Raw genomic sequence first — 12,971 nt, 5'->3', positions numbered from 1 at the left:
ATTTTCTTTTTGCAAAATACAATCCTGGCTTTCGCGCCCTTGAACTACGGCCTGAACGGTCGAAACTGTAGTAGCGGCACAGGAAAACCGAAAAACAACGCGGGGACGCTACTTCAATATTAAACTTCCATCGCCTTGGTAAGGCGAAGGGATACAACTATTTGAACTCCTCAGAACGCGTGAGGTATCACGCCTCAATGGAAGGCGTTTTCGAATCTTCTGTATTTACATGACGAGAATTTTCAATTTTTTTTGCATAATATTGTAGATTTGAGTTCCTTTTATTATTTAGTTAAAATATTCCTGCTTCTTAATTTTTAATTATTCTGCAAAAATTATCTGTTTGCGAACTACAATCCTGGCTTTAGCACCCTTAAACTACGGCCCTAACGGTCAAAACTGCAGTAGCGGCACACAGGGGCGGACTGGTAGTCGAAAAGTTAGGAGGAGACCTAAATGTAAGGGCCCCTCCTGTCGTCCGGGGGCCCCTCTAAGAAGGTTCGGCGGCCCTCCCCCGGTAAATTTTGAAAATTTCACTTTTTTTAAACACGTAGGCATTAGTGGAGTTGGATTCTACTGTACTTGAACTTCAAAGTAACCCATTCTCAGGATTCATCGGAGGTCCCTTCATCACAAATGCTTTTGGCGACCTTCCATGTCTCTTAAAGACAAATTTTCAAGGAATTCGGGGCTTTTTAATGATTGGAAAGGATGAGAAAATTATAACATTACGGGAAAAAACGATGACTCGAAAAAAATTCGCCGCGGGGGCCCCTTCGGGACCTCCGCGGCAAATTGTTAGGGGGCGATCGCCTCCCCGCCCCCATGGCCAGTCTGCCCCTGGTTCTTTCGTTGGGTTTGTTCCGCAATCGTAAGAAAGAATTCGAAACCTGGTTCGGCTCTGTAACTGAGATTTGTCGTCTTGCAAGAACCTGGCTATCTCAGGCTTAACTCGAAAACCACGTATCTTATCCTCGATGAAGCAGTGTTTTAAAATGCTTGCTCGTGTCGTCTTTTATAGCAAGGGAATGACGAGCCAGTTTTTATCCTTGAAATTTCCATTTCATATTTTTCAAACCGAGAGTAATGAGACACGGCTAGGCTACCCTCGAAAAATCACGTTGATTAAAATTAGGGCTGCAATGAGGGAATAAATTAATAAATTATGACGGAAGGTCTGCAACGTTACGAACCGAGATACGCGGTTCCATTGTTAAACGATCAAATAACCGCGTTGGCGCCGGGCCGTTGATCACAGCCCCTTCATGCAACTATTACTACTCTACGGATGGGCGTGTTGCAAGTCCACTAATTGAAGGCGCTTTGCCTTCCTCGGCGTTTGCTGCTACTACTGCCGTGCTAAAGGAGAACGCCGTATGAACCTTCAGACGTTGCCACATTTCCTTCAAAAAACCTTCATTTACTGGGGAAATCGTTAATTTGTTGCTTCAATTTCTTCAGACAATTTAGTTCGCAATTTCGTCTGAAATGTCAAGGAAAAATACGCATAATCGTTCTCAAAAATACACGTTTTATGCGGGATAATTCGGCAACTCTCGAATGTTCATACGGTGTTTTTCCCTAGCGCGGCAGACTACAGGGATCCGATATCAGTGCAGAGGGCAATGAAAGTGGCAAAGATAGCTTGTAGGTAACTGCTACATTTAGCTATCTTCTTTCATTGCGAGCTATGCAATCCAGTGGGCAATTATTAAAATTGATAGACAAGGCTACTGACAAAGAAGACAAAGAGTATATGAAGCAATCCTATTGGTGGAAGCAGGTGGTTGCAATCGAAAAAAGGTAATAATAGACCAGCTAACAACAATCCAACAGGGACTCCTTAGTTAGTCCATCGTTTTCCCTCTTGATCTACAGCAACCACCCGTCTCAACAAATAGAATCGCTCCATCTCCCTTAGTCCCCTTTGTCCATCGCTGTTTGTATAAAATTCAAAAATCAGCCCACAGGGTGTCTACAGAGTCGGTGGGAAAAAATTCTCTGACTTCCAGCTTTTGATAAAAAATCAAAATTCCTCAACTTTCACATGGTTAATTTACATGGATGAAAATGAAAATTTGTTTGGCATCTACTGCAATTCTTAGGAAGATTTGGCCATTTTTTTTCTTTTTTAATCATCAATTAAAAATTGAAATTATTGATGTTGAACATTACTGTTTAACAACTGTCAAACATTTAAAGATATCGCATTAAAACATCTAAAAGCTTCTTCTCAAAACAGAGTTTTTTGCGGAAAGCCCTCTTCCAAAAAGAATTTCCATTATTTTCCTTAAGAAACTTGTAGTTGCTGTTGCAGCCCCCCCCCCCCCCTCCATTCATATCTTAACTTAATTTTGGAGGGAAACAGCTTGGGCGGATTGAAAATTTTCCAATATTACTAATGATCAAGATATCAAATGAATTGGCTTGAGAGAAAACCACTTATGTCCATTTTTTCTTTTTTAGGGGAAACTGCAAAAGCCCTTTCATAGCAGAATTAAATAATACTCAAAAGTCAATGAACTAGTGACACGGTACAAATTTACGCATTCTAATACATGTTTCTTAGCCAGAATTTCACATAGAGTACAATTCACGCAATGAAAATTGCTGAAATAAATTCCTAACTAAGACTTTAACCTTTGAAGTTAAAAAAAGTGGACAGCGGCTGTTCTCACACCAGTCGTTGAAATTAATGAGTTACAAAATCCAATAAAATAGTTTGGCTCTCAAATTGTGCCTTCTGCAAAAAGGTTCATGAAAACAATGATAGATAGATAGAATTTATTGATGCATACAGCCTACAGTAAAAAGCTCTGGCACAAGTCAAATTTACAATTTATACAACAATTTAAGCAAATTGAAATTATACAAGTTCCTTTAAAATTCTTTTTGGTTATAATAAGCTTTATTTTTTAGTTTTACGGTCACATTAACAGGACAATAGTTGTTTTCGATCACGCGAAGATTTGATTGAGGTAGGCTCTGAAGAATTTCAAACACCGATTTATTTAAAACAATTTATTCAAAAGTAACAAATAGGTATCTAATTAAAGACAGAAACACAACAGAGAGCCTGCATGATGAAATTGACTCAAAAAGGAGCTAAAATGTCTGAATGAACATCAGCTGCTAAAAATAACAAAAAAAAAAGAAAAACGAAGAAGTCCTCTACGCAAAAGCAGATGACTGGAAGAGTAATACAGCAAGAAATATTTTGAAAGCTGATGCATGATTTTCATGGCCATGGCTAGAAAATAGGTATTCATCAAATGATTTAACATGGAAAATAGTATACAACAAATTCCAATTTTAAAAACTGTAAATGCAAAATCATGCTAGATGCTACGCCCTTTAAGTAGATTTTTTAGTCAATAAAAGAAACATACTATTAGAGGCTTTTATGTGTACAATCCTTCTGAGCCAATGAGTGATTTGCTTATTCTAAATAATTAGTTTTATTGACTAATCTTCACTCACTCATAACTTTACAGTATTTGCTCTATTTATGGATAAATCTAATCTAACGTTTTATATTTATTTGGTCATTTTATCTGTTGAAGAAATCCTCAACAAATGAATTAATTGTTTTACACTTATTTTAAACATTATGAATAATCTGTGCCTTATGCGGGAGCTGGGATCTGTTTCTTCATTTCTGTCTTTAACGGCCCTCTGTTTACATTTTGCAGAAAGATTTTTCTCCCTCTAAAGGAATTTTCAGTCTCAAGTTGAATTTTTACGAATGATTGCAAAGTCATCATCTATTTCGTTTCTGAACAAAAATATGGGATCAGAAAAAATCCTGATTCTTCACCCTGCTACAAAATGAGTAGATAATGATAATGGAGGTAAGTAGATAGGATTGCTGAATTGATTTGTCTTATTTCTTCATGTGTTAATACTTTTTCTTTAAGAAACGAATGCTCTTGAGAAATTCACTGAAATGTGTGAAATCTGTCGATTTTGAACGACAATATTTAGTTTTATAATATTTATTTATATGAGTTAATGTGCCAAATACTAAATGGCCTGATAAATAGGGCTATGCCTGAGTCGTTTTTAGAAGGAGAAGAAGAATGATATTTAAGCTGCAGAGTTGAGCTTCAATAAATTTCAATTTGTAGGAGTAAATTCTTCAAATTGTAGCATTTATTACTGTTCAAAAAGGGGAGGAAGGCCCTTGTGGACCTTTCTAAAGCCACTTTCTGAATCCACCACAGTTCATGATCAAATAAACTATCTGATAATTCACAGAGACAGCCATAGAGAGAGAATTTTCTTACATTATTCTGAAGAAAAGTGGGATGTTTTAAAAATTATATTCCTCACTATTGTGTCCTTAACTAAATGCACATTTTGTAACTTATGGCTCTGTCTTCATTAAGAGGATGGAAAATAGCAACTTTAAGCTTCATACACCAATGGGACAATGGGTCAATGGTTTGGAAACAATTTGGGGAAAATAACAAAAAAATAGTTAAAGAGGGGGCACATATAGAGAGATTATATAGAGATATATAGAGATATTCGGTTGGGCTTAGCATCTAAACTGACACAGGAGTGAAGCTGAGGGTATCAAGTAAAATTGAGGGCGCTTTGCGGAGTTCTGGCAAGTGAGTATTCCACTCCTGCAAGGTGCCTGTTCCAAAATACTTAAACAATTTTAGTTGTTAATTGTGTTCTGTGTCGGATGAGACTAATAATTTCCATGTCCATAATTTTTTGGTCAGGGAAAGCCACTGGCCGTATGTTTTTTCGAATCCAATCCTCATTGGATACCAATGTTTCATACATGTCGTTTTATAAGTGCACCATTCTCCAACAAAATGACAGCAAAAGACATTCCTTCAGCCTGGGAAAAAGAGAAATAAGTGGGGATAATTAATACAAAGAAAGGAATTATTATTTTTTTTTTCCTTACAAGAAAAATCTAACTGGCAGAGTAATGATTCCATAAATTCTAAATTGACTTTTAGGCATTATAGTTATTCTTATTTTTCCAAATAACTATGAAATTACAACTATGCAAAAACCAATACATTTAATTAATTTTAGTTGACAATCAAAATTGTCTTATGGTAAGAGCACATTCTACACAGAGACAGCAGACCGGACCTCTCCACAACTCTACTAATTCCACCGTCTTGGACATCCGAGTTAATTCAAAAAGTCTGTAAACTCACAGGCTCCATATGATATTTCCACAAATTTTCTGTAGGATTTTCTCTTTTACTACAAGGGTTTAATTTTCAATTTAAATCTGAGAGAATGTTACCTATTATTTAAAATTTAAACACAGTAATAACTTGATTATCTGCTGGATTATAACAGAGGGCCGAGCTGACTGTGAGTACCGAAAACACTGCCTGATCAAAAACGTCCGTTATTTTTCTCTGAAACAAACTTCCAAGTTCAACAGAGACTCTTAAAGGTAAGATTGTAATAGTGGGGATCCCTCTTACTGTGCCGAGGCTGTCTTTTACACTTAAATATTTGTATGTTTGAGTGCTAATTTATTAGTGTAGCACTTAAATATTGATAAATTAATTTTATTTATCTCTCTACTTATAAAATGTATTTTTTTTAAATTCATCCAGTCTTTTTCTCCATGCACAGATAGGGACTAAATACATTGGCAGGGTTGCCACTTTCTTTGGGGACTCTAGAGCTGGAACCACAGCAACCCTGCCCATATACTTGCTCCCTATCTGTGCATTTAGAGGTTGACAAGATATAGAAAAGGATTCTCACTGTACAGCAAGCGATCCCCTCCATACGGCCTCAACTTAAAGAGCTTTTTTGCACTTGGGAGTTGATTGCAGAGAACACTTGAGGCACCATTGTGTTTTCCGAAAAAAATGTTTAAAAGAAAATACTTAAATTGTAAGTCTCTGACGCATAGAGGAGCCCCATTGTTTTGAAAACAGTCAAAATTGGGTTTCACACCCTCCCTTTTCTGATGCATGATAAGTACTTCTCAAACTCTTGAAACTACTCAAGCATTCTGAGATAATCATTCAATCGCAAGACACACTGAAATTACGTTCGTGCCCATATTTGAACTTAAAATTCTTTGGGTTTTTTCGTCAGATGGAAAATCTAAATTGTCAAGTACAGATAACACTTAATACTCATTTGTGAGTTAAAAGTGGAAACTTTTGATTTGTCTGCTGTATTCAAAGGTGAAATTTTGATGATGAAACATGTCATACAGTGCTAAATTTCCTGCCATTATCAAGAGTCAATTCTAACAGACGAAATTCATCTGGACGGATTAAAGTTAGTATATTAGAAAGTTAAAACTATCAAATCTTAATTCACCTGACTCGAGGTAAAAAACTGAGCTCCAGCAGCAAACCAAACACATGAATGGGTCAGTGAAAGGAGTCGGGAAATGTTAAATTTATGTATTTTTTCTTTAAAAATTAAAACTATCTGGTGACAGGGTGTCTACTATAACAGGCTGGCCAAAAATCAGTATTTATACGGCACTTTTTCGGTACATTCCCAAGAAATTCAGTACCTCCTGAACAGAAAAATTCAGAACTTAGTCAGTACCCCCAATTGACAAAATTCGATAAATTTCAAAAATTTGAATTTATTACTAAAAATGCAACAAAAATTACAAAAATGGAAAAATTCCTGGCCATCTTACAGAATTTCTGCACTTATTCAGTACTTTCGGACCGCTCTTAAAAAATCAGTACTATTTACGGACTTTCCGGACTCGTAGACACCCTGAGTGAGTTGAGAACTAAAATGTCCTTAGTTTTCAAATCAAAGGGGTGTCAAGAGTTATGTAACAATATGTGGAAATGTTGCAAAACATAGGTTTATATGGGAAATGCCGCACAGTGATTTCACAAGGCGGTCCATTTTCTCCACTTCAAAGCAACTTTTCTCCATGATCCTAAATTGGAAAAAAATTGTGACAAATAATCTGGACTCAGCTCTTTTAATATTTTATGAGGCGATAAAATTTCCTTGTCCTACCGATCCAATTAATGGAAAAACTACTCTCCTCTTTCGTGAAGAGAATCAAAGAATCAATAATTAGAGAATGCGGGGGAAAAAAAAAAAAAAAACTCACACGTTGCAGTTGGAGTAAACAAAGCTTTACTGCACATTCTCTTGTTCATGATAACCATAGCTTCGGATGATAAAATATTTTCTCCCCTGTGTTGGTCATTTGTAAGTAAACTGTAATGATATCCTATAAAAAAAAAAAAAAAAATCAGTATATTTAATTAATTATGTATTTTTGAATTTTACATCACTGCATCTGTTACTTGTAACATGAAAATCAAACCTACATTTTTTCCATTTCTGGATATTACAAGAAAATTGCCATGTGGAGCAGTTGATTCCCTGGTGATTCATTAGCACGGTTTAGAAGTTTTATAACTTGCACCTGGTGTTACATAACACCCCCAGATTTTTTACAAGTGTAAAGATCCGCAAATGCTTACTGCTGATGAAACTTTATAGTTCCCTATTTTCCGTATTTTACTTTCATACAAAATGATGTAATGACTTAAATCTCAGCAATAATAATAGTAATAATTTGTGCTGAAAGAAAAACATAATTAAAAAACCATCTCCAACCTTTTGTGTAGATATTATAGTTTGTATTTTGTACAGAGGCAAGTTGAATGCAAAAAGTGCTCACTATCAGCTGGGCGGTTAAAAACTTAAATGCAAAATGCTCTCACTTTCAGCTGGGTGGTTTGAAGTGTAAAACAAGCTTTTGTCGAGAATAGGTCACTAAACAAGGAGTGAATTGAAGCACTGCGCAGCATGTTTCCTCTTCAAATTTTCACGAGGAAGATGAATCACACAACGGAAATTCTGGAAATCAACTCCTAAACAAGATTTAAATGCTTACAATTAACATTGGTTAAATGGCAAAAATACAAATGATGTAATTGTATACTCTGAATTTCATTTGATCCGTGTTAAAAAACATCTTAACCATGAGTTGATTTCTGAACTTCAAATTGTTTGAATCACTTTCTGCATAAAATTTTGAAGAGGAAGCAGTGGTCTAATGGCCTATTATAAGATTAATTCGAGGAAAATTGCTGCAAAGAGACAGTTCCTTTAAACGAGCTGGTGGCAGTGACCAAGAGATTAAAAAGTAAAGAGTTGAGGCTCAGTCTCATAATAACAGTATCGCGACAACTCATTTTTGCTGCAAAATTTTTTCGGTTGAAATTGAGGTTCGAAAGAATTCGAAATGTCCCAATTTTATTCTGTATTTGCTCTATTGCATGTATTTTGTAGAGCTTTCCCCTCGATTAAGTTATTATTTACCCGTGCGTTTGGCTGATTAAATTGCTTTTCATTTGTAAACAAGTACTTTTCAAAAACTTCAGGAAAAAACAGGGCGTTTAAATTCACCAAGAAAGAAACCCTTGCGGGTTTTTTTTAAAATGTAAAATTTAGGTGCATCTGGTAAGCTCCAGGTGAAAAACTCCTTTTTTTGTGAATATTTTCACTCATTTTTTTAATACCTAAGTATTTTGTGTAGAAAAATTACAGATCTTTTGAGGGGGTTTTTACCCAGTATTCCCTGCCTGTGGCAGCAACCCTGCTTCTATTTTAGAAAACAAATTTTACCTTAAAAAATACCAAAAACTGTTTCCTTCTTCCTAGATTTTGACAGGTTTTTCAACAGTTATCTAGCTTAAGAGTTCACTAATTGTTTTCATCATTTTCTTGTCTTTCAAATTATGGACCACGAGATAGGGTGCTTCCTTATCAAAACTGGATTACATTTTGCATGTAGGAACTACAACTTCGGGCTTATCTGTAAAACTACTTGCGTGGCTAATGGTACAAACGTTGCCTCAAAACTAAGACAGAAATTGTAATTCCAAATTGCACATTGTACTACAATTGCAAGTATAATACAATGTACCTACGTACTGAGACTTTCTATCGAACTGATAGACCAGAGGCTTTTTGTTTATGTCAGTTCACACTTTTCACCCAGAAAACCAAAGTCTACTCTGATCAAATCAAGCACCAAACTTCTTTTGGTATGTTTCACAATGGAAACACTTTCTTGCATGGCAAATTCTCTTTTGAAAAGATTAGAGGTGCCATGTATTGAATGAGTGTATACAAAGCCTTAGTTATGTGCCTGACATATCGATGGTGAAACTGCAAAAATGGATATCTTGGTTTTGAAGCGTTGCGGACTTCCTGTCATAATTTGTTTTCTTCTTGGAAAACTCTTGAACGTCAATTCCTGAAAATTTCAGTGATTTTTCTTCTCTTTATGTTGATTACTCTGTGATAATTTCAAGCAATTATGTTGGTTTAATCTCCTTTTTAAAAATATAATAGGAACAAAGACTTTGAAACACTGCAACCAAGATATGCATTTTTGCAGTTTCACTGTCGATATAAGTTCTTTTCAATGGTTGATTTGACCTACTTTGATTAGAGCAGGAAGTTCAAATTTAGGATTTAACATTTGGACAACAAATGTTGATATCTCACTTATGAGTTGATCATTCTAGGTACATAAAATTTTGATGAAGAAAATGTATTCAGAAGTCTGATTCTTACCATTGTCTTGTGGTTAATATAAGCAACTATCTGTGCAAATGACTGTTTCAAAACACTTGCAAATTTCTATTATGTCACTTGAGAACTTTTGAGACATTTACTTACTGAGGGTTTATTTTAGCTTGAGTACATCCTGATTTACTTCTTGTATTTCCTTTCGGTTATCAGCATCTTCAGAATTCAAACATCTTCCTTAGAATTTATCTTAAAATTTACTTTATCCTTTCACCGTTGGTTGTAAAATGCATCCTTGTTGCAGAGTCAACTGGTAACTGACAGCTATAGCCATCGCTCTTGGCCTGATGCCATATTTGTCAAGATATCGTCATTCCCCCTCTGCCTCCTTTCATCTTGGCCTGCCAAAAAATGAAAAGGATATAAGTGAAGAGACATTTGTTACATTCTTATGACAGAACCTAGCCTTATCCATACCTTGATAAATATTCATTGTATTTTGAAAAGAATGAAGTAGCGTACAAAAACTTAAGAATGATTTTACAATATTGCGACAACTCTGAGTACTTACTGCTTCATTGACTGCTAAGTTGATGAGGAAACTTTGAGAGAGATTTTTCTAAAAATACAATTTTTGGAGTGGTTTGATACTTGCTAATCCATTGGAAAGTCAATATTAAAAATTTTTCATCACCATGTTTCACTTGGGCAAAACGCATAAATAGAAAACTCGACATTTTCTAGAATTCATCCGCACTGAGTTCAGCTCTATTAAAGCCCTAATACATCAAACACTTCAATTTTTCAGGACACTTCCGTCATAGAACTTATGATCCCAAGCCTAGTAGGAGAAAATTTTATTTGACCGCAACAGATGTTGTCATTCATGATGCATGCAAAAAAGTCCTTCGCAAACTCTGCCGTTCAATGCAAAAACGCTGTAAACGCCATTTTATATTTTTTGAAAAGAATGCATCATAGCAGAAAAACTTGTGTACCTTGGGACAATGGATTAACAGAATTCTTTCGCGAATACTAATAGGAACTTAACCTGAAACTTTGAAATGCACGGGTGAGACAGTTTTCATTTTCTAAAGTGTTAAGTTCCGATAAATGAGGGAAAATCTTGATGGATTTAAGGCGTTCTTGCCTGGCACGGCAGAACTTCGGTCTATTTTATTCGTCTTGACTATAAACTGCAGTTGAAGGTTGTAGTTCATGCTCATCATCACAGCCATACACTTTATTACTGAGATATATTATCTGTGATAAGAGAAGTATCTTGCTACAGGAAATAATTGAAAAAATGATGACAGCAAAACTTTCCTTGAGGACTTCCATTAGGTAGGCTTAAGTAATTCCGCTGCAGAGAGTCACTGGGCCCGAAGAAGAATTTGTGATTGCTGGCAGCAAATATTTCCAGGATGATCTGAGAAAAAAGAGAAAATTCTGTAGGTAGGTACTTCCCTTCAACTTCTGGAAATATGATGGCTGTTCAGAAGTTTAATTACATATTTAGGAAGCTTGGAAACATAATAACGAGTACCTGCGTAGAAGATATCACCCGAGTGGAATTACGTGTATCTTTAAAGGATACTGCAAGATGCCACCTTAGAGGTAACAGTGATGGACTTCTTCATCTGTTGTTTCTAGAAGGAATCATGTCAGGAATGAAACAGTATGAGAGATCATGGTGCCAAACAGACCAGCTTACATAACATGGAGACGAAACAAGAATGGCAGGAGACAGGCTGGCAGAGAAGGTCCTAGATTGGGTTCGCCTCCTAGGAAAAGGTGCTGAGGGCACTCATTTAGAGGGTGGAGGGATGCCCGTATGGTTCGATATAAAAAAATGGTTAACACTGCCAAGCTACTCAAATTCCATTTGCTAGAGCCCTGAATCAAATTGGTGATGCCAGAGTCCTTCTTCATTGATGCCCATGATAGGAGCTAATAAAAGTAATCAATTTGGGCAAAATGCCATGAGAATGGACCAGTGAATGATTCACCGTTCAAATTGGTAACATGAAGCTTATTAGCAGACAATACCTAAGCATCATACAGGACCAGCAGCCTGATTGTTGAAATTTTTTGTTTGTCAGGACGACGAAGATGACATAGGTTGAAAGGCAGAATGGTTGAATTGGTCCGCTATGTCTTATCGCTGCTTTGTTGTGCTTATGTCGGGTTGAACTCACAACAAGCTATTGGCACCTCTTAAGTTTCCGACAGTTTGTAGTGCATTCCACCTGACAAAGGCTCGACAAAGCAGCGATAAGACATAGCTGATCAATAACGCTCCGCCTATTAGCCTATGTCATCTATGTCATCCCGACAAACGAAAGATTTCAACAATCAGGCTGCAGGCAAAATCGAAGATGAGCTGGAAGAAATAGCATCTTCAATAATTTCATTACATGTATCCGCTACACTGGGAGAAGGATAGTTGATGTGCCTTGGAAATCAGTACAAGCTACTCTGCTCCAAGTAGTTCTGAAGGGTAATATGAAAGATTTATTTTTAAGGGAGAATCGATGCAAAAGTGTGCATTCTACCGCACTCGTGACGGAAGAACTCATAGGCTCCAATCACTCTGGGATTAAATTTTTAATAGTGATGAATCAGGCGCAGGCTCTTGACGCTATCTGATAGTTGGGATAGCTGAAAGATGCCAGAACTTGATAATGTCACTATGAGTAAGGCCAAAAAGAAGGTGCTGCATTCTAACGGTCCCAGAACTGTCAAATACCGGCATCTGACCCCGTCAAAATTCTACTTAGGAAAAGAATCCGAAAGGTGATTAAACTTTCATAACGGTGGTTCCACTTGTAAATCCCACCTTGATCACAAAAACACCAAGCATTTCAGTACAGCAAACTTGTCATTTCTCACCTAGTCCATGCCTAATCGCTGAGGTAGGTATGGTCCATGAAAAGCTTTACCAGGCTCAAACTTGGGTCAACATCCGAAAAAAAAACGTTTGGAGCTAAAATCTAAAAGAGGGAGGTTTGCAAGAGATGTACTTACTACCTTGCTACTTACATATCCAAGAAATAATCCTGAGGGTCAGTTGAACACTCCATCCGGCTTCACCTGAACTTCACCTTGCAGGAGAACATAACAATGATCGCATGACAGTTGTAAAATTCAATTTACAACGGGACAGCTCTGATTCTGAGCCAAGAAAACATAAGAAAACGAGATAAACGAAATTCTCTCATTGATCAAACGAGAAGGAAAGAACAATCTACTTTTGATTTGAATTGAATTGAACCTACTTGTGGTGTGAAATGTAAACAAAACATGGTTCTTTGACCTTGAGGAAGCACCGGAAACGGGGGAAGCGGATATGCGTGGAAAATGAAATTTCCGTTTCCGGTTAACCCCTCCCATCAGCAGGACGGTCATCGTCCCTCATCCAATGGTATTTGGTATTA

The 12,971-nt window shown here is 36.6% G+C and overlaps 1 long non-coding RNA gene across 1 annotated transcript; it reads right to left on the bottom strand.

Annotated features, from left to right (window-relative positions):
• Positions 1–2,767: 2,767 nt before the first annotated feature.
• Positions 2,768–12,962, bottom strand: LOC109033386 (uncharacterized). The gene is made up of 4 exons (XR_011900639.1): positions 12,577–12,962; positions 9,685–10,963; positions 7,094–7,216; positions 2,768–4,855 (listed from the first exon to the last, which is right to left on the bottom strand). It is a non-coding gene; the product is annotated as an uncharacterized lncRNA (long non-coding RNA).
• Positions 12,963–12,971: the final 9 nt, after the last annotated feature.

The sequence above is a fragment of the Bemisia tabaci genome, chromosome 10 (assembly GCF_918797505.1).
Source record: "Bemisia tabaci chromosome 10, PGI_BMITA_v3".
NCBI lineage: Eukaryota > Metazoa > Arthropoda > Insecta > Hemiptera > Aleyrodidae > Bemisia > Bemisia tabaci.
The sequence above is the reverse complement of the archived record's forward strand: the minus strand, read 5'-3'. Positions and strand labels throughout refer to the sequence as shown.